We start from the raw sequence: 23,863 nt of genomic DNA, 5'->3' as shown, positions 1-23,863 counted from the left end.
TGGATGTATTATGAGAACTGTATTTATCAGATGTTTAGATGGAGTTCCATTATTTCCAATGAAAGCTCAAGTTTTTTCCTCTTCACAGTCTGCTCCAGTCCTCCTCTGCATTATGCGACGCGCTGCACATGTGTATTAATGTTTCTCTCCCTGTCAAAGCCTCCTCAACCTCTAGACTTTACATGGAGATGACAACACATATGCAGAATAAGACTTTTATAGGTTTAAGGAAAACTTTACAAAAATGTGATTGTTTGAAAATAATAATACATAGTAAAAAGTGTAATATTTGATCTTAGTTGCAGCTCAAAGTGTCCTGTCAACAGTTCTGCAGGCATCATGTCTGTGGGATTTTATGGTTGCAGTTCCACTGTTGACCACTGGGACCAACTGACCTCTTGACCTCTTTTAATTCATCCATAGTTTCATCATATCAGCAGGACAAGTTGAGACCAGTAACTTCAACACATACATACAGTGCAGAACACAACGATCCTGCTTTAACAAGAACAAACAGTGAAGTTTAAGTTTCAGCTTCCGTTATTTGGCTTTTCAGTAGTTTCAGCTCATGTGATTTATTTACCAGTGACGAGTGACCACATGAACGCGAACAGCTGGTAAATATAACAGCTGTGTGATATTTTATAATTGGTCTAATTCAGTCTACAAACGGGTGGAGGACTGGGCAAATTCCTCTCAGTCACAGAGATGCAGAGCTGTTTCATAACACTGCAGCTCTCTCTTTTTTTCACACAAAACTCAACTCTGCGGTTACGTCTGCGCACACACACACACACACACACACACACACACACACACACACATACAAGGGCTCAGTGTACTACAATAGCACAAAGCAAAGCACAATAGCAGAAGACACTGAAAATGTCTTTAAGTATTAAGTTCATATTTTCCATCACAGTGAAAATATACAGAAGCTGAACATTCATCTCTCCATTCTTTATATTAGCTTCCTCCACTTATAGAACACATACCGCAATGTACTGTACATTCAGTCAATAAAGTACCGTATTCATGTATTTTCTTTTATATTTTAATTCTCTCTTCATTCCCAAGGTAAACTCTGCTCTTCAGTCATACAAAGCTATCTCTCTCTCTTCTTTTTTTTCTTCTCACATATATCCCCGCAGATTTCTTTCATGTAGCTCAAACAGCACATGAATACTTCTCCGAGAAGAAGTGGGAATCTTTTCAGGCGGGATGCTTATTACCGACCACCAAGGTGAATCTCTCTGACAGCCTGCGCACAAAAGAAGAGAGAGAAAGTGATGAAGGAAGGAAAAGGACAGAAGCTTATTTATTTTTTATAGTTTTTCCCCCCACACACACACACACGTGGGGCCAAGGTTTGTCTGACAATCCTCGCAAACTGACATTAAAGTTTGTCTCGACTCTCGAGTGATTGCTTTTCAGCAAAGAGATGTGATTTATTTTATTTATTCTTTATTTAGCCAAAAAGTTCCCATTGAGATGAAGGATCTCTTCTTCCAGGGGAGTCCTGCTCAGGACGGCATTGATGTGCTGTGAATGAAGAGGAAAGGAAGACTTGGAACGCCTCTGCTTTTCTTTTGTTCTCTCTCTTTGCATGCTATAGGCTCTATACTGTACTTTTTTTTTTTTGAGCCTCTTATCCTTTGTGCTCTGCAGTAGAATGTCCTACAGTGCCCCCTAGAGGTGCTTTGGAGAATCACACCATCAGTCAAGGCACCAGTTTCTTTGTTCCAGCTGTTGAATTGAGCATTGGATAATAAATTCAAATAGTTTCTAACACAACAAGGACAACAAAAGCGACGGAGGGAAAAGACCTGAGGGAACGAAGGGATTCATATCATTTATCCTCCTACAGGTACTGGCATAATCCCAGATGTCTGTGCATGAAACACAAACACACAAACGTGTGAACAAAGACATACACGTCCACACAAAACCTCCATCTGTCACCTATTCAAAGTTTTTCTCTCTGCACGTCTCAGGTTTTAATTCCTAACAAAAAAAAAGAACATACACACACTTCTCCCCCGATGCCCTCCCTCCCTCCCCCCCCCCCCCCCCCGATCCCCGAACTAAACTCCACAGAAGATTATATATAAAAAACAAAACAACCCCAACAATCAGATTGTAATGTGAAATCATTAGACGTGTTTGGTTAAGAGTTGATGCAGTGGGAGTTGGCAATTTTACAGTCAGTGAGCATGCAAATAGGCAGGTTGTGTTTCTGTGATGGGACAGAGAGGCAGGAGGGGGGTCTCTGTTGGTGTGTATTAACACTGACAAACACACAGATGTCTGCATGAACACACACACACACACACACACACAGTAGTGTAACTGGTACATCCTCTTGATAACTCAACCATCCAGAACCAAATCAGCACACACACACACACACACACAAACCCTGGGGCTTCTCACATCTCACAATCACATTCAAATTGTTTATTCTTGCAATCTCTCCATGTTAATGACTCTGCTGTGCAACATACTGATTATTTCACCGACACTCAGATGGTTCGTGTGTGTGTGTGTGTGTGTGTGTGTGTGTGTGTGTGTGTGTCTTTGTGTGTTCGTGAGGACCAATTTTGAGTTTCAAACCTTTAGAGTGACGACATATTTGAAAAGTATGAGTGAGCAGTTTTTGGAAAGAGGATATTTTCACTTATGGGAAAGTGAGGACACTTTTAGTTGATGAAGATGTTTTTCAAGTCAGACTGAACTGACATTTTGCACATATTGAGGAGATTCTTTGAACAGTGGGGACATTTTTAGGAAAGTATTAACGTTTTTGAAAAGTGAAAGTTTTTTAGTGGACATTTTTGGACACTAAGGACATTTTGTTAAGTGAGGAATTTTCATAAAGTGCAGAAATGTAAGAACAGTTTCATCAAATTAGGACCTTTATTGAAAGTGAGGACATTTTATTAAAGGGAGGACAACAGTCTTGGAAAGTGTGGACATTTATGGAGAGTGAGGACAGTTTTGGAAGTTTTATTTTTATATAAACGATACATACTTTAGACACTAAGGATATTTTGTAAAGTGCAGAGTTTTATGAAGTGAGGACCTTTTGGAAACAAAGACATTTTTGAAAACTGTGGAGATTTTTGAACAAAAGAGGACATTTTTGGCAAAATTACAGCATTACTGAAAGTGAGTTTCCACTTTTCCTCAGAAAGTGGAAACATTTTTATAAAAGTAAGAACGTTTATAGAAACTATGGATGTTTTTGGGAAAAAAGAATTTTTGAAAATTGAGGGCATTTATCAAAAAATTGAGATCATTTTTGGACAGTGAGGTTGTTTTTTGAAAGGCGCCTCCTCTGACTGCTTAAAACTGAAATATTGAATCAGCAAAGCTATTAAATCCTGTAAGAAAACACCATCGTTACAGACATATGAAGTGAACCACACAACACACTGTTGATTAAGGTGAATTTTTAGTGCTGTCATCTAAAAACGTCAGTAGGATTATGAGTAAAGTTTTCCCAGAAGTTCCAGTTTCACTTTGGCTTTTATAACAGTATTTCAAAGCTTCCTATAATACAGAGCTACAACAGTTGTATGTTAGTGTTCATAAGGTTTGGAGAAGGTGTTTTTCATTCAGTACTTGCAATAGTTTTACATTCATGAACACAAACTAACACACATGATAAAAATCAGATGCAACCTCACACATATGTTCTGGACATGCACTAAACTGTCTAATTATTGGCAGTCATTTTCTAAATCTATTTCTGATATCCTAGACATACCTGTTACTCCATCTTTGCAGAACAATGTGATAGCTTTTGCATCCTTGATTGCACATAAAAAAATTCTTCTCCTTTGGAAATCTTCACAGCCACCTTCCTTTAAATCCTGGCTACATGATTTATTATTCCTATTGAAACGAGAGAAAATCAAATTCAGCCTTAGAGGGCATCCTGAGAAGTTTTACTCTCACTGGAAACCACCAGAGGTTGGGGGTGGGGGGGTATACAAAAACAAAAAAAAACATGTGTAACTGAATGAATGTTTACTGAAACTGTAAATAAAAAAAAAATATTGATTAAAAAAAAAAAAGAAAAAGATTACCTTAGTATGTACAGACAGTCAACCTGTAGACTTCCTCTGAAGGCTCTTTTATACCGGGCGGTTTTGGACTGTCTGACAACCTTGAGAGACATTTATGGTCGTCAATCCAAAAACGGTGTCCTACATCTCACTTTGAGACTCGTCCACCAATGACTGATTTGAAGCTTTGGTGACCAGAAACAGCAAAACTCTGACAGAGTCTGAAATTTAGGTTCAATTCCTCACAATGTGAGTGTTGCCTTTGATCCACGACTACAAACCAACCAATCAGAATACAACACCTCAATACATTCACACATGCACACAAAAAACAAAACAGAATAAAGTTTGCGTGACTTACCTGCAGATAGGTGACGATCTGATGACATTTCTGTGCTCATAAAACTTTTCTCTATTTACGTTGTAGCTCTATAATTCACCACACATTCATCGCACAATCTGACAGCCTCGAACTGATATTGTGCAGTCTGACATAGATTTTATTATAGGCGTCTTACATAGTGTGACATGCAATAAATATACACAATCGTTGTTGTTGCACAGTCTTAAAAGGCGGCTTTAGTGTCGTCCATCTCTGGTACCTGTAAAACCCTGTATACGTAGAGGCAGAGTCATATGATGTATGTATTGCATCTGTATGGTCCATTTAGTCATGTTTACATGGGAATATCTGGGAAATGAAGAAGAATGTGAAGGGAGAAACCTATAATCCATGTCACACACACACACACACACACACACACACACACACGAACACACAGAGACACACTGTCAGGGAATCTCTCTCTCTCTCTCTCTCTCTCTCTCTCTCTCTCTCTCTCTCTCTGGAGACAAACTAGGATCCACCTGCCTTTCCAGACTCTTTCTTCCTCCCTCTGCTCTTTTCATCTCTATCCTCCTGATTCCCTCCCTCGCCGCTTTAGTGGCCTTTTCCATCCCCGCTGAGGTTTCTACATTGAATCAAAACCTAATCCGGCTGTTCTGAACCCACCGGGGATATAAGCACACACCGACAGTGAGCAGTAAAACTCGGTTCTCTTCACGAGAGACAACGACAGGAAGCTAACAGCCCTCCGGGGTCCGCATCTCCGAGGAGGGAGGGACCGCCGCCACTGCCGCCGCCGCCGCTGCCTTGTGACCAAAACAAACAAAGATAATTTGTGGGTCGACACACTGAAGTTTTTATATGAGCATTTGTGAGCAGAAGAGCATCGGAGCTGTGAATCCTTCTGTAGAGCAGTCAGCTGGGAGGAAACACAGGCCGAGGAGTTTATGTGTGTTTTTATATAAATGATATTATAAATCCTCCAGGCTCATTATACACGGCTGTTATTCCTCCTAGCACAATTTTTTTTTTTGATTAATTTATTATTTGTTTTGTCTACAACATGTCAGAAAAGTGAGAATATTGCCATATACAACACTCCATTAAAAAGCTGTGCAATATGTTACGTGCAATAAGTGAAATGAGGTTATAATAATGTTGCAGTTAGTTTTGGATGACCTACTTTTAATTTCAGTTTAGTTTTTGTCGTCTAATAAAATTGTTTTTGTTGTTTTTACTTGATTTATATATTGGATTATTTTTCTTTCTCTTTAGTTTCACTCTGATGACTTTAATATCACAGACGTGTGTGTGTGTGTGTGTGTGTGTGTGAATGAATCTTAATAAGTGCTTATCGTTGTGTCTCTGCAGGCTTTTGTCTCTGTTGCAGTGATTCGTCCCTCTCAGCTGACTGAGCTCAACACCCATTGTTCCAACGACTTATTTAATATAAGCTCTTTAAAGAATCTGTATTGTTTTTTTATTTCCCATGTGGATGTCTTTATCCATAACACTCTCCCTCATACACACACACACACACAGTATGTATAGGATTCTGCCCAGGGCTTCATACAGCAATATATGCAAGAAATACGTCATACCACACACTATAATAACACAGAAACACTAATGGACAAGTGTGTCATGCAGCTTTTCATTTGATTCTCTCGTCTTGTGTTTCACAGAACAAACATATCATGTATTGTTTGGAGGCTCTTTGGGGCTTTGTTTGGGTGTCCACATACTTTTGGCCACTTAAGGATTAAATAACGTGGCTGCAAGTTTGCACTGTGTTTTGCGTGTTTGTTTGTTTGAAACATGTATGCATGAAATGTGTCATAACTGATTTCACAAATAAACTATGAAAGGATCAATAATTAAATCTGGTACAGTGATTAAAGAGACAAGTTATAAAAGATATTAAAATGGGCTTTAAACCAAGATTTATAAACCTCTACAGTTTAAATCATTCTGAGCCTGATAATCAGACCACAAATGGCTGAAACTGTAGAAAACTGTAGAAAATGAAGTGAAACTGTAGAATAAAGTAAAACTGTATGAGGAGGTGGCGCTAATTCTCCAGTCGGTGCTATTAAACCGTTGCAGAAGAAGAGGACACAACGAGATGATGTCATTAAAAGAGCGGCGATCAAAGCTCAAATGATGGAAAACATGATGGAAATATGACATTTCTGTTTGTTTCATGTATTGATGTGAGGAAGGTTACGGTCTCCTCATCATCGCTCCACACGGATCTGATTTTTTTAAGCTCTTCAGTGGAAGCTTGAGTCACATGATGATGTACATCATCATTTATTCATTAAGGCTGTTTGCATTGCACTTCTTTTGTTACGATTGAAGACCAATACAGATTCAGGAGTTATAATTTCTTTCTTGATCACATCCATTCTTGTTTTGCCTCCTGTTGTTGCCGTTTTCTTGGCTCTGGCACAGAAATCTTTTGTCTCCTTTCTTATATCTGCCTACAAAGTTCTGATCCTTGTTTTTCTGGGGAAACAGCCATCAGTGAACTTTTGAATTGTTGAACAAATTGAAACAGTGGAGCCAGAGTAAACCAGTCTGAAAAACAGACTTTAAACAACTACAGCTCCCATGAGTCTTTGACAGCGTGCTCATGGCTGCTCTTGGTTAAAATAACAAGTGTTCACATCCTGATTATTTGATACTTATTTATCTTAGAAGACAAAACAGCACAGGAACATTTTTTTCTTTCTCAGAAACCGTGTGGAGTCGGAGAAGCTCGTGGAACAGACGCCGGAGCCGGAGCCGGAGCAGGGGCGGGGTTTCATCTCTCTATAGGATCCATATAAGTTTCCTGAACAAAGAAAGCGACCCCTGCCACCTTGATTCCATTTCCCGTTGTCTAATAAAATCAGGGATGACCCCAGCTAGTCCCTTGTTAATGGTTATCATCTCCACTCCTCCTTCTACTTTAACCCCCCCCCCCCAAGCTCAACACACATCCCCCCCCCCCCACCTCCCCACCTCCCCATCATCCTCATATACCTCAGCCCAGAGGGACCGGCCCTGATATTTACACAAAGACAAGAAGAGGCTTCTCACATGCTGCGCCAGCTGCACTCTCAGGAAACAAAGGTACATGAGCGGTGAGACTTGGAAGGTGACTGCGTTCCTGTATTCAGAGCAGGTTATGGGACACAGAGGAAGGCTTAGGGAAAATGACTATCTCCCTGCACACCAACCCTTCTGCCTTGGATTTGAGCAAATCACTCCCGAGTGTGCAATATTCTGGCTTTACCGAAAACAGGATGTGCCTTTGATCACAGGATAACAATCCGAAAAGATAAAAGCCTGAGGGTGAAGTGGTTTAAGCCGTTATTTGACTAAAGATTCAATGTCATCATAAACTCTTAGATTCTGCCAGTTTGATTTAAATGTTTCTCTAATCTTAACAAAGTGCTTATTTCAACCCAAATCACGATCCCTCCCTAATCCCAACCAGACCTCAACAATAGCGTTGTCACATCATAAAACATATTTGTTTTTGTTTTGTAATGGTTTTAGAAGGAAGAGACAAATGAGTCTTCGCCCTGATGGGGACCGAGGGAATAAACCAACAAAGTATTTTGTCATTTAATCTGAATGACTTGTCAGAATAACCTGTATTGAACTCATCCGACACGTGGATTTAGCTAAATGTACCACCGCAGAGAACAGACCGCAGATGTTTTTCTGTATTAAACCAAAACCATGAACTTTCTCTAACCTTAACCAAGTGCTGCCAGTGTCTAAACACGGCGGAAAATTAGTACTGCGAGATCGGATATTTTTGTGGAAAAAAAAAAAGAGCTGAACACTTTATGCAACTTGACAAATAGGTTAATTAACAACATTTTCTCATTATGTTAACAGGGAAACATAATTCAGCCGGCGTTACATGCTGCTGCAATTTATTCATGCATGAACGTAATCTCTAGGAGACAGAGTCGCTCTTATAATCATCACAAAATTTTCACATTGATGCAGTTATGTCTGCAACTTCTATATAATGCTCTGTGTCTCTTTACGTTCCTGTTAAAGCCTCTGAGGCAGTCATGGTGCTTTTTTTTTTTTTTTTTTTTTTCTTGTGAGACTCTCCGGCTCTCTTGCTCTCACCACAGCAGCCCGGCAGATGTGCTTTGTTCAGCAGACAGACCAATCCTGTCGACATGAAGAGATGATTCTGTTTCTCCAGTTCAGTCTCGAAACCTGCAGAGCCGAAAGCAGCTTGATCCACCCGAGACAATCTGTTCTGTTTGAAAAAAAAGAGAGGAGCGTCGTGTGACTACGGTCCTTCTCTTTGAGTAGGGAGACAAGTTATGCTCCGCACTCAAGCATTCATAATGAGGCATATGTTGTGTATGCGTGCAGACAAACACACAATTTTTCTACATTTACAGCCTGGACAGGCAGGCTGGCAGGTGCATCTGCTTCTTGTAAAAGACACACGGCACTGATTGGCTGAGTCAGCACAACCCTCTGACAGATACATGGATAGCTGTCTGCCGGATAATATATACATACACACATGCACACACACACACACACACACACACACACACACACACGCAGGCAGGCAGGCGGACAAAGCCATGTAGAGCAAAATAAAGCAATGATACATGCACCTACACACACAGTTTTTTGATTACACATGCACAGACTGTATGTGGATGCGCACACGCACACAAAGGCAGTGAAGGGGTACTCATCTCTCAAAGCTACATCAAAGGTCAGGAAGGAGTAATGAAGTAAAAAGTTCAAGGAGAAAGACAGCGAGAGGCAGAAAATAGGCAGCAAGAAAGATGTATTGTTATGTGGAGAGCTGAGAGGAGCTTGTTATCAGAGATGGACAGAGGTGTGAATGAGTCAGAGGGATACAGAGAAGGATTTCAAGAGCAAATGACAGGTGAAGGTGGGATAAAGAAGAAGAACAAAGAAAGAGGACCGAGAGAGGGGATGTCTGAGGACATATGGAGAGAATGAACCCATCAAGGTTAGCTGATGGGATGTAACTTGTCAGAAAGGAATCGTCTCTTCTGTCCTTCAGTCATCTGTCCGTCCCTACATCCTCCCTGGCACTGCCACACGCTTTAATGTCACGCTTTTGGCACTCGCACACACACACACACACACACACACACACGGAGCATCATGAGAGCCATTCATTAAGAGGGCACAAGCTTTTCGTATGCAGCGCCGCTACCTTGCAATCACCTCCGCGGCATCCCAATTACCTCCAGTCTAATTGATGTTAGATTTATTAAAGTTAATGAGCCAACTGGCCATCTGTTGAGCAGCCGAAGCAGCACAGGGGACGATCGGCGGCGAGGGCAGAAGATGCACAACAAAAAGCTGCAAGGGCAGCCCCGACCCGCTTGGGAGAGAGGGCGGGAGAGGGGAAAAAAAGCTAAGAGGAGAGACAAAGAGATTCACTGCCAACTCCTCTCCTCTCCTCTCCTCTCCTCCCTCCCTCCTTTCCTCCCCTCCCTGCAATCAAAGACAAGCTTTCACATCACTCCGTGTTTTTTCCACTCTCCCATACGTCTTGCATCCTTTTTATGGCATTCATATTTCAACTATATGGCTCTATATATGGCGGGTATATATATGGCATATGATTAACGGCCCTCAACCAGCTCCGTATGTCCAATAAATCATAAATATATATATTTTACAGACTTATATACTTCTTGGAGCCGGAGATGAAATTTTAATTTGAGATAGCGGTTCTGCTGCTGGCCAGTGTATGTTTTTATTTTGCTCTTTCAGGCCCCGCAGCGGACTGTTGGGACGCCTCTTAAGTCCCTTTGTTGTGGCTTCATCCTCTAGTGGCTTTTCAAAGGCTTCAGAGACTCCGGAAGGCACAAATCGAACAGTAGGCTCTATATATGTGTGTGTGTACATTTCTTTGTGAGTGCATATTTGTCACATGCATGTGTTTCAATAAACTCCTCCTCGCTCTCGGAGTAAGTTTTGTGTATGTATGCATGTGTATTTCTGTGTGTCTGCAGGAGCGACAGCACTAGTTTCTGTTATTAATCCCTGTCAAGGATATGAAAATCTGTGTGACAGGTGTGTGTTGCTACCGATTATCCGTTTTCTCACATTTATCTTCCAGCCATATATAGCTAGCTACCTCTTTGCTGTTCTCTCTATCCAACACCATCCCTCCAAAGAAGAAAAAAAAAAGGAAAAACATCTGGGCTGAGGACCAGCAGTAGTTATAAATTATCGCCTGCAGCAGTTTTTTTTTTTTCAAAGCACGTGGATCCAATCTCGCTCAAGTCCCAAGGTCAAAAAGTTGAAGGATTTTGAGTAGAAATGTGAAATTTGGTGTGACAGTGCAAGCTATTTTGTCATGTCATTTCCAGCTCCCTGCTGTGTAATTATAACTACAGCAGACCACATTTGGCTCCACCGTCAGTTTGGGCTCCATGAATTTTCAGGATAAATCCCCGCAGGGATAATGTGAAGAGTTAATGGCCTTCATGAGTAAATATCCTTTCAAGAGTCCATTATTAATCCTCACTAGGTGCTTCCAAAGACAAGCTTCACCCGTGGGTCCCACCGGGCGCGTCTGCGTCGCGTTCCAGCTACGACGCGGTTTTGTTCCGTCTTCCACACGGCATCATACGCCATGTGCGTTTCAGAAGCGAGGCGCGTTGACTGCTGTCAAGCCAGCCGCCTTTTAAATTCAACTGCATTGCTACTACAGTAATTACGGCAGCCTTGTCAAAGCTGAATGAGCGCATTTATGCTACCGTAATTACTGCAGTAGCAGCGCAACTAAACTGCGCGATTTTGTTGATTTTCTTTGATTTTTGTGCTTCTACTATGGCTAAGTAGGCGACGTACTTAAATGTTTTCTTTATTTGTCTCTTTTAATTGTGTTTATTGTTGATATACGATGAGGAGTCTGCACGGGGTGTTTTATTTTGAAAATTGACCAGATGCTGTATGCTGTTTCTGTGTCTGACTTCCTGCCCGGCTTGATCCGCTCTGTGTAGCTTGACTCAGCTTCCGTCAAAAATAGTCTGGGCGCGTATGTTCAGTGGAGCAGATAGCCACTTCTGGGACACTTCTGAAATGTGCTGCGGCGCGTCTGGTGGGATCACAAGCATTGACTTGACTGGCGGTGATCAGCTCCAGTGGCCGCATCGCAGCCAGAATGTGACGCAGTTGCAGATTGCAACCAAATGAATACACCTTCCCTCCCCTGCCCTTCCAAGCGTTTAGGAGGACCTACGGTGGCCACGAAACTCATGAAAAATGCAGAAGGCCCTCTCTAGAGCCAGGGTTTGTCCGTTCTGGGCTACTGTAGAAACATGGCGGTGCAACATGGCGGCCACCGTGGAAGAGGACCCGCTCCCTATGTAGATATAAAGGGCTCATTCTAAGGGAACGAAAACACAATGATTCTTATTTTACACACTAATTAACGCATACTTATAAATACCATTTCTGCCAAATCAGTTCGCCTGATGCCACTAAATCTTACACACTGGTCCTTTAATATTATTATTTGTTTTTCATTGGGTTAAATTAAACATGTGTACAGATTATAGAATTTATATTGAATATCAGCTCTGCAGGTCTAACAATCTGTTTTCAGTTTTTGTTTTGGGAGGACAATTTTTTTTTACTTGCCTGTAGGGTTGAAAATAAAATGGCCATGTTTTTAAAGGGCCATTACTCGTTATGTTATTATTGTGGCTGTTTCTACAATCTTGAATGTAACTGTTGTTTAAACAAGCAAAATATCTAATGGTGTTTATTTTCATTATTAAAAATTTGATATTAAGGCCCTGCACACCATCACAGGTAACTTCAGGTTACTCAGGTTGGGTGAAGCTATGCTGGCGATTACATGAAGTCACTAAACTAAACGTACCAGAATGATAAAAGTGTAAGTTTCCCGGGGGATGTCTAAGTCTGAGTGAAAACACCTGTGAAGGTGGATCATATTGTATGCAGAGCCTTTACAAAACTAATATTAATTCAAGTGCAAATCAGACATTTTTACACATTTTTACATTTGCAGCCAACACTTACCTTTTCTGCCCATTTGTCACTTTCTATCACAGGACATTTTCTGAGGAATCAACATTGTAATATGAGCTTGTTTTTAGAAGTAAAATGATGTGTCCAGCAGGAAATATTTTGGGTTTGTGAGGCAGATAGGAAAGTATCTTTTTTTGAGAGATGTTTCTAGAGCACCAACTTCTCAGCTAGCTTTTTGCTCCTATTTAGTTGCTCTAGCAGTTAATGTTACATTAGCTACTTTAATCAACCACTGAAGCTATTTTTTTTTATCACATTTCTTATCATTAAAATAATTACTTGCAGCTAGCAACCGGTTACTTTGGCAGGCTGTTGTGGCTGGCCGGTGATAGCATGTTCCCGGCTAGCTTGCATGTTGCAGGTTAGCTCACTAGATACTGTATTTCAGTCACTACCCCACCCAGCTTTTAGATGATTGTTGCTTTCACAATTTCTAATCTGACAGGCACCAAGACAACAAGATTCACAAACTCAGAGGTAAGAGGAGTACAAGAACAGTTGAGTATTTCTGTAAGCTAGGCTAACTCTAGCTTTTATTTATTTTATTTATTAGCAGCAATGTTGAGTTACTTTTTGTATTTTGTTTTTTGTATTTGCTTCTAATTAGCTGAGAATATGCACATATTTGTTTTGTCACATCTTTTGAACTTTCAGTGCCAACTTTTACAAATGAACGGAAACTGGTTAAGTTTAGATAACTCAAACACTGGTTAAGGTTATAGAAAATGTAAAAGCCAATATTAATTGTTGTTCTGAGACACAACATTCACCCCAGGTCTTGATGTCAAAGTTGCATGCGTTACTTTTTCTAAAGCTACATAAATGCTACACTGAAGTTCTGCATTGGCAGTGAATTAGCATTTGACATCAGTTGTGTCCTGTAGATTCATCTGTGAGACAGAGCTGCACTGGGCTATGAAATAAAGATTAACATAATGTTTTGTGTGGTGTCTGACCACTTAATGAGATGTGGATATAACTGTGAATATATGGTGTTTAATTTAATGCAGTCTGTTTCTAACATCTGACAAAATATCGTTAGTGTTTGTTGTGTTTTGACAAGAATTATTCTGGCAATAGTTATAGATTTGGTTTTAATTAAATCTTATTTTTAGCAAGTATAATCAGATCAAGACTACATTTTATTCTATTACACACATTGGTATTGTGACAAGACATCATTGTTAGATTGTAGTTCCTTTGTGCTGTGCATGTGTGTTGACTCGTGTGTTCAGTGGAGCTGAGATCTGTTACAGTGTCCTTACACACCTCTGAACTGGTTCAGTGGTGAGCAGCAGTACTGTAGGTGGGTGATTATCTGCCCTGAGGCCATTCAAACAGAGAGTTTCCCATGTGGCAGCCAGCCGCCATTTACTCCATGTGAAAAACACTGGCATGTACTATAACATCACACAACCATCTGAACCAGTGTATTACTGAGTCCTGCTTTCTTTAAACCAGTCAAACAACCTTCCAATAAAATTATTTCACCTTTTTTCAAATGCAACATGTTGTAAGGCCTTCCTAGAATGTTTTCTTTTATGAATGCAGCAAACTATTAGCACAATATTTTCATGTTTTGAGAAAAAGCCTTTAAAGTTGAAGATAAATCTGAGTGTTACATATTTAAATCTACTAAAGCTAGAATATTTTGGGTCAAAAGAGTTCTGCTGTGGGTCTAGGCACAGTTTAAAACCTGGTAATGTCAGTGGTTCCTAAAGGTTTTTGATTAAAGTTTTTGGGGATGCCAAATGAGACCATGACACCAACCAGCACTACTCTATACTGTAATAATACTGCCTGATCCCAGGTTTTCTGTGTGTCTGTTAATTTGCACTAAATTAATTAAACACAACTTAATTTTGGAATTTGCACGATGTGGCAACAATATAAACTCAAACAATAAGGTCTTAAAACTAGATTTCACAAGACTAGGACAAAAACATTACACCATAATACGGATCCCACTTTATTTATTGTACTTGAGTGGTGCAAATTCCACAACAAATTTGCAATTAATCAAATTACCAAACCAATTGACATGCACTGAACCAGCAACTGTTGTGGCCCCCTGGGGGGTCTGGGGCCCCGAAGCAGTTGCCCATTTTGCCAAGTTGGTAATCAAGCCTCGTCTGTGCTTATTAGTATGATTAATTTCTTCTTGGTTTTAGTCTTTTCATGCAGATTTTGATACTAAAAAAGATAATTAGAACTCCAGCCTTTTGTAGCCGTTGGATTATAAGCATGTAACTCTGTGTAGCTGCTGAAAGGAAAACTCAGCCGGACACGTGTTTTTAGTTTCACACATTCAAGCCCTTGAAGGATTGAAAGGCGTAAATGTTTCTTCATGGAGGACAGTAGCTTTATTCAGCTTGGGTTTACATCAGTGGAAATGGTTTCCAGTTCAAACCCAGTTTAAACCAATATCCATATAAAAATCTCAAATGCTGAATCCCTGCAGCCTCATCCACTTCTTCTTGATCTGTCAAAACAGTGTATGTTCCAAACACTCACTTTTTGCAAAATATAAATATAATGGTAATAGTGACCCATAGCTTCCGTTTGTGGCTAGCACATTTAGCTGTTTATTAGCTATAATCATTAATGTTTGTTGTTTGTGACCATCTTGAGCGATCATAGTTGCTATCTATCTATCTATCTATCTATTAGGGGTGTGCCCAAATACAAATACGTTACTTGGCAAAGCACAAATAGTGGGTTTTTTATGAATATCTGTTTCATACAAATATTTTAAAAATTATTTGTTTTCCGGAAGAAAGGTACAGGACAGGTCTCAATGAGGGGAGTCACATCCACCTGCTACATGACGCACAATTCCTAATTTGGACATCACTCCCTGAGTTGGGGGCGTTCGCCAGAGATAAAGCCGAACTTCTCATACAAATGAAGTGCTCCCAAGGGAACACTTCATGAACACTTATTGTAACACTTTAATTTTCTAAAATTAAAAGTGAAATCTATCTAAATCTCTTGCATGGAAGGGTGTAAAAAGCTGTTTGACCAAGTTCTTTCCCTAACCTTGAAAGGAACATATCCTGCACATTTACAACTCTATATTTATATTCTGGGGCTCTTCTGGAATATCTTTGCATGATTTACAATTAAAAACTATGCAACAAACTATAGTGGTAGGATTTCACTGCTTTCGACTCGAAATATTAACTTCTCAAATACATCTGTACATGTTTGAGCTGAATGTGGAGCGTTCAGGACATTTTGACTTGCAGGGAACATTTCTACATACGCTAACCTCAAGTTTTGGAAGTTTGATCATGTTTAACATAAATATCCAACATCAGAACATTATATACATAATATAAAATCACAAAAAGCATAATATAGTCCCTTTAACAAAGTGCTAGTGGTTAAGTTTAGTTGACTAAACTTAACCACACATTAAGATCAGAAAATGGACGTATGAATCCTTCTATAACACCATATTTGTTTTGGAAGGTGCTGACAAGTAATGTCTTCATGTCGACGGGGGCACCGGTTTAAAACACTCATCAGGGTCGTCTGGATGGCAATAATAAATGAGCTGTGTTTTATTCTTTAGGTTGGAGGACTTGTAGTGATCATGTCAAATATAGTATCCCAGTATACCATGACTCCAGTTACTGCCATACAGTGGAGGAAAGCAGAAACATGCCTCAACCCACTGAGCCACCCAGACGCCAGCCTTTATTGTTCAAAGAGTTGAGGGGTCATTGCTTTATGGAGGGCGACATGGGGACGCTGTCTACTCCAGCTGGCCCTAATGATAACCATGTGAGCACATGTAAGTCATTCTACTCTCCTTTGACCAGCCAAAATGATTCCCTGACAAAGTCTCACGCTGTAAATTGTGGTCAAAGGTATAAAAACAGAGAGTGGCTGTTTCCCCGAAATACTCCTCTAATACGGGACAAAGTCATAAAGGACGCCACAGGGATGAGATTTCAGTCTCATTACCTTTGAACTTCTGTTGGGCTAACAAAAATGGAAATGGGAAAATGAAGATAAAGTGAACTGCAAAGGTGAAGGGGGTGAGGGAGGGTGAGGGAGGGTGAGGGAGGAGGGGTAAGAAAATGAGGAAACCAAAGATAGACAGAAGAAGGAAAATTAGAATGATTGAGGGAAGTGACAGGGGATGCTGCAGATGAGAGAGGTGGAGGAGGAAGAGAGGGAGGCAGCCGATCAAATTTTATGGTTGAGTTATCCCTTTCACAGCCCCTTGAAATGGCCAAACAATTTACAATCATCCAAAGCATTAACCTTTCACGAGCCAGAGGGACTCATTGTCCATGATGCCGCGATGAGACGCTTTGCATGCCTGATGAAACGACGCGGGGAAATAACTCACTCGGCGGGCAAAACAAAGAAACGGAGGGGAAGAGAAAGAAAGGGAGACAAAAGAAAGGGAAGGGTTGATTAGCTGCGGAGGAAGAGAGAGAATGAAATGTTTGAAGGAGGACAAGGAGTGATATGTCGGAAAGCCTTTTGTTAGGGTTGGCAGATTGGCTCATGCGTTAGCGTGAGGGATGGCAGGGAGGCTTCGCCGTGGCTCCGCTGCCCTCCGAGGTCCGTGCTTTTTCAGGTGAGGAGGAGGAGGTCGGAGGGAGAGGAGGAGAGGAGAGTTACAGTGGAAGAGGGGAGAAGAGGGGGAAGCTTTAAGAGCACAAGACACACGCTTGATTCCCATCTCGTGGCGGGGAGCCAATGTCCATGCTATTTACTGCATGACAGCCTCCCATATCTCCATCAATCCCCTACACAGGCCGGGAAACAGAAAAGGCGAGAGGGAGGGAGTGGGGGGGGGGGGGAGGGGGGGGGGTTGTTTGGAGGGCTGAAGGGCCGAGAGGGAAAGGAGTGTGTGTGTTGGTGTGTATGAAATCAGGAAAAAGGGAAAGAGGGAAGGAAAGGAAGGGAAGCAAACAAAGAAGTGGGAGAAAGAGGTGAAGAAAGAAGAGAGAGGTCTTCAGAAAGAAAACCTACCTGCACTGCGCTACATACAGCCAGGCGGTCAATAATTTTGCACAATGGGCCTCGTGCAAGAAACACTCGTACGAACAGAATCGTTTTTACAGTAAGTGGAATGTACGAGTGATTTGTGGCATTCACTAATTTTCATTAGACCTGAAATGCTAACGCTTTAATCTGAATGAGTTTAAATATGATACAGTAATCAATTAAATAAGATAAACAAATTTAATGCTAAATTAATATTCTCTTCAGCATATTGTCGTCATCATGGCTGCCAGCTGACAGGTTTTTTTCAACGTGATGATTTTTTATCTCAGCAGTTGTAAACAGCAGCCTCGGGGTGTTTCTGCAGCTCTCTGTCCAGCATCATGTTGTGTTGCAGCTGACAGTGTAACATCATCTACTGTATGTAGGCTGTAATATTCTCTCCTTCTAATATCTCTGTGACCGTCACATGACGCCTCTCATGTTAGTCACGGAGTGCTTTGCTTTAGAAAGATGTTTCTTTTTAACTTAATGTCACAGTACAGCGCTGTTCTGATGGATTTATATTGTCTAATTGTTTCTCTAACACGACTACTGACACTGATTCCCGACAGCAGCAACCTCAAATTCTCCTTTTTTTACTCTTTGCAACAGTTTTGTGAATGAAAACTCGCCTACAAACGGAGCGGAACAGGTCGCCATATATAGAGATTTTAGGGGAGTCGATTATGTTGATGATGACGAAATCTCACAAACGTTCATCTCCTCATGAACAGGTGACATCTTCATCAGGCTGAAACGAAGAGAGTTTTCTGACTCCGACTTGGAACATTTGTACGAGCAAACCTCACAGAAAAAGTAAGTTTGGGTAAGTTATTCTCAGTCAAAAGTAACATCGATGAAGTGAAAAGTGTCGGTATGTGCAGACATGTAACTCCAGATGGACTTCTGATGAGCTGAAGCCATGACAGAAGACTAAACAGTGTCCGGATTCTACTTCTTTAGGTTTGTCTTTGCTCATATTCCATTTCCTTGAACGAACAGCTCTATTTACAGCCAAACCAGATTAGACTGTCATCATTTTGACCCGACTCTGGTCTGACTCTGGTCTTGGTCACTGGGAACTGAGTCATCCTGGAAAACCTTTATCTCAGTATAATATTAAAAAGAAAAGAAAGACGAACCACATGTTTTTAATTCCTCCTGTTAAAAAAAACAAAAACCTAAAGAGACATTTAACAAATTAAAAAGTGCTAAATGGACACCTTTAAATCGCAGAGCCACCGAGGAGAAGGAAATGGAAGTTTCTAGACTCTAATCTGTTAGAGCTAACAGCCAACTTATTAGACTTGAGTTGCGCTAATTATTAGACCTGATACAATTACAGTCGCGGAGACAAATTGAGATAAGGATGAAGGGGGAAATGGATTGATAACACAGAGAGAGAAAAATAGACAGAGAAACCAGGAGAGAGACAGAGAAAGAGTGCGAGAGCGGGGGAGATAAAGACACAGAGAAGCTGCATACAAATGACCCCTTTTAGCTAATTAGCAGCGCCGCTAAGAGCCCTGCGAGAATTGGCCCCTATATGCCGCCGCTGCTGCTGCTCAGTGGCCCTATAGGTGGTGAGATCGAGCTCGTGGCCACAGGGGCTCATAAGCAATGTGTGTCATCGCCGACTACCATCAGTCATAGAACAAAGGAGGCACCCGGGTCAAAGACAGCGATACACTTCTGCACACCGCTGCTGCACTCTTTCCCTCTCTTCTTCCACGTTTTTCCCCGTCCTTCACTTCCTTTCCCATTAACCCCTTCCTCCTTACCCCCTCTTCTTCATCCCCCCCCCCCCCACCCCTTCCTATCTCTTCCCATCTTCTTCTTCTCCACAGTCGTCCTGTTCCTTTGTGTGCGAGTCAATTAGCCGGCCCTTTAGTTTTGATTTATAGAGCGTGGACCTCCTATGGCCTAATGGATTGCTGTGAATTAATATGCAATGCTTATGTGTGTGTGTGTGTGTGTGTGTGTGTGTGTGTACCTGATAAATTAAAGAGCAGCAGACACAATAGAGGTCACAGAGGTAGCACTTTCTGTAGCGACTGTCTTTAAATCGGCTCCAGATTTTCATCCCTCACTTGAAAGAAATTATCAATTTGTAACGTCGACATAATGGATTATGAACAATAATAGAGTGACTGCTGCGCTCGTTTAGATGACTCTCAATATCCCTCCCCATGTGGAAATAATTAGGCGCTTCATAAAGATCGGGACCAGTGATTGTCATTGTGTGAACAAAAGGCGTTATTGGATGTCAGAGCGGCGCGTCGGGAGGCGATTCATCAGGTCGTATTTTTTGCTCCCTTTGTTGACCGAGGACAACAACACGGAGATTAGAGACACATTCTGCCTCTAGGGGGAGGGGGGGGGACGCAGAGAGGAGAGGTCAGGTTAGGTGCAAGTATACATCATCATCATCACCGTCATCATCATCATCATCATCATATGACTTTTGTATCACACACACTGTCTGACCAGAGGCTGTATACGGCAATCCCAAGTCAAGAGGCCCCGTGCTGGTGGTTTATAGTTCATGAGGTCATGAACTCTGCAGTCCATATCAGAAAAATGTCTGACAGAGACACACACACACACACACACACACACACACCGGCAGTGTATCATCACTGTCAGGGGAAAATGTTTCATCTTCACAATATCAACTTTTCAGGAACTAAATGAGAAAAACAACAGTGTTTCTTACTTTCAGGACAAAGCATATAACTGGGATGTGATGAGGTTTCTACCATAGAATGTATATAAAGATGGATGAAGCCAGGTGTGATGTTACTCATTGGTTTGCACTGGAGCTGGTTTGAAGCCCGGAGTTGCAGCTTATGGTCGGCGCCATCTTTTCCGTTTGGAGAAAGCAGCTTCCAGATAAGAAATGCAGGGTGTTGCCTTTTCACACTCTGGAAACATGCTAAATGGTGCTAACAGGGCAGGTAACATAATTAAGTAACATTAAACTTAGTGAAATATTGTGACAGTAGTCCAACTCGCTGTCAGTCCCAGAGACAGGGAGAGCAGCAGGTGAGCCAACTGTCAATCAACACCCACACAACACGTCAACGCTACTGTAAGTCTTCAAATCTTATTAACAGAGCAGTAATTTCCAAAACACTTATTAGAGGGCCCGAATTTAGAGATTGAGACCATAATGACTCATTGAAAACAGTGATTGACTCAGTATTTCTAGAGAGAAGTAGGTACTTTAAGGTGCTTCCACATGACTTCATGCTCAATCTGTGGTCAATGCTGCTTGGTTTCTACACAGCTCAGAAGAAAATCTTTGATGAAAAGTTCCCTCAAATAAGTAATGTGGTATTCATCTCTCAAAGTAAATCATTCCTCTCAATACACTCAATACTTCTTTTTCTCAATTCTGTCATTTCTACCCTCAAATTCCACAAGAGAGAAGAGATTAAGTCGCTCCTGTCGCCCTGCTATCAATTTGCAACAGTAAGTGTTCCTAAAGAAACTTAATACCGTCGGGATTACATTTTTTTTAAATCAACATAATAAGAAGAAAATGTTTATACTTAACAAATCAGCTGACAAGACGCCAGTGTGTGTCTTTAACTGAAGGAATAAATAAGTAGACTGAGGGTATGATTAGTAGAAATACATATTTCGGGAAACATTTAATCAAATGTTTTCCCTTCTTAGATTTAGCAAACTTCAAGTGTCACAGAAAGTGTCCAAACAAATTGCACAGAATGAATCAAACTATGAAGATATGAAAGAGCTAAAATGTCATCAACAAATCTGCTGTCGGATAAAGTGTCACAGAAACTCTGCAAAGAATTGTGAGCGCTTTTAATGAGCATTAAGACCATTAAACCTACCGAGCACACAGCAGATTATATTATATCAACCTTAAAATCAAGTTAAAGGATGAATCAATGCTCACATGGGATTTGAAAGGTATACATGTAATGGCAACAGCCCGGCAGCAGTAGATGTATAACTGTGGCAGCTGCCCTGGAGGGCCACTGATAATACTCAATCTAACTGACCTCATTAAGGGACCCGTGTTTTGTACCTTCTCCATCTCACCCGAGATCTCCGCGGCCCGTCGCTGCTTTCATCAGAGGTGATGAAAAGGCAACCGTCTAATCATTTCTTTTTCCACGCGCGGCGGCCGCAGTGTGTGTGCGTGCGTGGACGTTGGGTGGAGATTATTAACGGTTTAATGGCTAACGAAGCCTGACAGGTGCTCCTCTCGCTGAGATTAAGGACCGGTGGGTTAATGACGGTGTGGGTGAGATTGTCATAACTCACAATAAGGCCATTAAAGTGATATTACTGAGAAAGACTTCAGCTGATATGGGCTCAACTCTCCAACAAGGTGGCATTGGGAGGAGGGCTTCTGCCATTTTTCAAAGATTTTTTTTTTTTTTTTCCCTTTTGCCTGCAGCTCAGGGAAATTGAACTTCAACTCCAGAAGAATCTTAGGAGGAAACAAGTGATGAGACAAAGGAAGACACTGAAAGCTCCTGCTGCTGTATTAACCCATAAAATACTGGTGTAAGGATGCAGAAAAACTGTTCACACATCACTTCCAACATGCATCTGTAAACAAACATGGTTTGTTTGAGCTTTTTTTATTCAGACAATCTGCAGCTGATCGGTTTTGAAATGTGACTAAAACGTACCACCGAATTAAGAGCAACACAATATGACAAATAAACACAAAGTGCAACGCAGCATTTTCATCTGAGCTTTTACTTCTTCTTTCTCTTTTTGTTCTTCCTGGACAAAGAGGAGCACATTCCTTCACTCCGGACAAACACAATGAAGAGAGGAGACTCACTGCCAGATCGCTACTCCCCTCTAGTGGTTTGGACGAGCCACTGCGGCGGTTCAGGATCCAGAGGAACAAAGGAAGGAGACGTGAACAATAGAGTCAACAGCAGAAAGCATCAACAGAGCCACAGAGCAGTGACACTGTGGAGATATACCAAACATGAAGCCGAGACTTACTGCAAACAGGGTGAAAGATCTAAAGTGGTGTCATTTCTTTATTACAGTTTGCTGTTTTTATGAGCACAGATTAGTAGGTTGGAAGTCATGTTTTGTTGTGACATCACACAGACTTCACATTATTACTTTAATGACCGATCATAAACACACACAGACACTCATGTTGCAAAACAATACTGTCATCAAATTCACACGTTTACTGTCAAGTAATTGTAAGGCAGCAATCAGAGAATAAACATTATGATGGTTCACACTTTAAAAACAGATGTAAATGTAATACAACAATGACAATAAAAATTTTCATGCTTTTAAATTCTAACAAAACATGTTTTAAACCAACTATGCACAGTTTGGATATATATATATTATATATATTCTTAGCGCATACTAATACCCCTCTATAAATACCAGTAAAAACTACAATATGTTATATAATTTGATTACATGTACTAACAGAATGAGCGCATTATGATTTTAAAACAATACGGTGATGGTGCGAGACGACGGGTCGCGTAAATCTGCACAAATCAGTGATGAAGCAGACGATGACTATGATTCAACACTGAGGATTTGCTGTATTAATGGCTATTAAAAAGCTCATTGCACACCAGTCAGTATGATCACACTTTCACAGTTCACAGCAAAGCGTGCTATTTTTAGTCCTGAATGATGTTAATATGTCTACGTATCGTAAATACCTGCATTTTAAATGTTCATTAAAAAAATTTCCTCAGATGATATTTTGCTTTGTGCCATTTGCGGTAATTTATTTTCTCATTTGCACTGTAACTGCTGTTGGCAGGTATGAAGTATGTTTTATGTTTTTATCAATGTTTATCTGTGCTTTTATTTTGCACAATTTAGCTAGGAGTAAATGCAAGTTCATTCTTCTGTGCATTCCTCATGTATTTGGTCTTTTTCTTCTACTTCTTTTTTTTTATCAGTTTTGCGCAAAATTTGACTTTTGTGTGAAAATGAAGGAAGCTGTTTTTGCTAATCTGAGCCATAAGATCATCAAATAAGCTGTTATGTCAACTACAGATAGGAAAGTACCAGTATTTTCTTTATGGCTTTATTATTTATTTATAGTTCTGCTGAATGTTCATGTCTATTATAGACCACATTCTGTAATTTTGCAGTGGTTAAAACACCGTCTGCAACGATGACTTACATTACTGTAAGTAATGGTGTTAATCTCGTCTGAATAGGGTAAGGTTAGCGTTCTTATCAGCCTCTTTTACAGCAGCAGCAGACATCTTTTCATCTAACAAGCTCAGATAAACAACATGTCCAGCAGCAAACTGCAAACAGACAAAGTTAGAGTCTAGCTGGTGAAGAAAGTGGAACATTTAGCAGC

At 40.8% G+C, this 23,863-nt stretch overlaps 3 long non-coding RNA genes across 6 annotated transcripts; 1 reads left to right on the top strand and 2 right to left on the bottom strand.

Moving 5' to 3' along the window:
- Nucleotides 1-254: 254 nt before the first annotated feature.
- On the bottom strand, nucleotides 255-6,447 carry LOC122989333. Of its 2 annotated transcripts, XR_006405024.1 has the most exons (4): nucleotides 4,432-6,447; nucleotides 4,092-4,291; nucleotides 3,770-3,897; nucleotides 255-1,261 (listed from the first exon to the last, which is right to left on the bottom strand). It is a non-coding gene; the product is annotated as an uncharacterized LOC122989333 (long non-coding RNA). The 2 variants fall into 2 exon arrangements; XR_006405023.1 differs by lacking the exon at nucleotides 4,432-6,447 and having other exon boundaries at nucleotides 4,092-4,366.
- Nucleotides 6,448-8,331: 1,884 nt separating this feature from the next.
- On the bottom strand, nucleotides 8,332-10,549 carry LOC122989338. The gene is made up of 2 exons (XR_006405032.1): nucleotides 9,641-10,549; nucleotides 8,332-8,689 (listed from the first exon to the last, which is right to left on the bottom strand). It is a non-coding gene; the product is annotated as an uncharacterized LOC122989338 (long non-coding RNA).
- Nucleotides 10,550-12,492: 1,943 nt separating this feature from the next.
- Nucleotides 12,493-23,811, top strand: LOC122989332. Of its 3 annotated transcripts, none has more exons than XR_006405021.1 (4): nucleotides 12,493-12,975; nucleotides 18,243-18,324; nucleotides 21,941-22,110; nucleotides 22,286-23,811. It is a non-coding gene; the product is annotated as an uncharacterized LOC122989332 (long non-coding RNA). The 3 variants fall into 3 exon arrangements; XR_006405022.1 differs by lacking the exon at nucleotides 12,493-12,975 and adding an exon at nucleotides 15,899-17,095; XR_006405020.1 differs by lacking the exon at nucleotides 12,493-12,975 and adding an exon at nucleotides 17,431-17,584.
- The last annotated feature ends 52 nt before the right edge of the window (nucleotides 23,812-23,863 follow it).

This window comes from Thunnus albacares, chromosome 9 (genome assembly GCF_914725855.1).
Source record: "Thunnus albacares chromosome 9, fThuAlb1.1, whole genome shotgun sequence".
NCBI classification, from domain to species: Eukaryota; Metazoa; Chordata; class Actinopteri; order Scombriformes; family Scombridae; genus Thunnus; species Thunnus albacares.
The sequence above is the reverse complement of the archived record's forward strand: the minus strand, read 5'-3'. Positions and strand labels throughout refer to the sequence as shown.